This window comes from Tupaia chinensis, unplaced genomic scaffold (assembly GCF_000334495.1).
Source record: "Tupaia chinensis unplaced genomic scaffold, TupChi_1.0 Scaffold139767_1, whole genome shotgun sequence".
Lineage (NCBI taxonomy): Eukaryota > Metazoa > Chordata > Mammalia > Scandentia > Tupaiidae > Tupaia > Tupaia belangeri.
The window spans coordinates 69,522-69,875 of record NW_006199647.1 but is presented as its reverse complement, the minus strand read 5'-3'; positions in this window follow the sequence as shown (position 1 = coordinate 69,875).

Below are 354 nucleotides of genomic sequence, written 5' to 3'. Positions count from 1 at the left end.
CAAGCGGGGGGTGTGTGTGTGTGTGTGTGTGTGTGTGTGTGTGTGTGTGCACATATTCGCCCCACATCCCAGGAGGGGAATGAAGGACAGGGGACTGCAGTGTGGTCATCTCCCCAGGGGCGATTTTTCCCTTTCCCTCTCTCAGTCTCTGTTGAGCGCATGCACCCTATAGCAAAAAAACTAAAAAACAAAGAAAAAGCTAAAAGAAAAACTAAAGATGACCCTGCTCAGAGACACGGGCAGTCGCCCTCCCCGCATGGCCCACTGGTGCTCATGGTGGAGGAGCACTGACGGGCTCGTTGCGAGGACCCTGGGAGGACCTGTCCGCTTCACCCCTGCTCTTAGCCCTAAGGC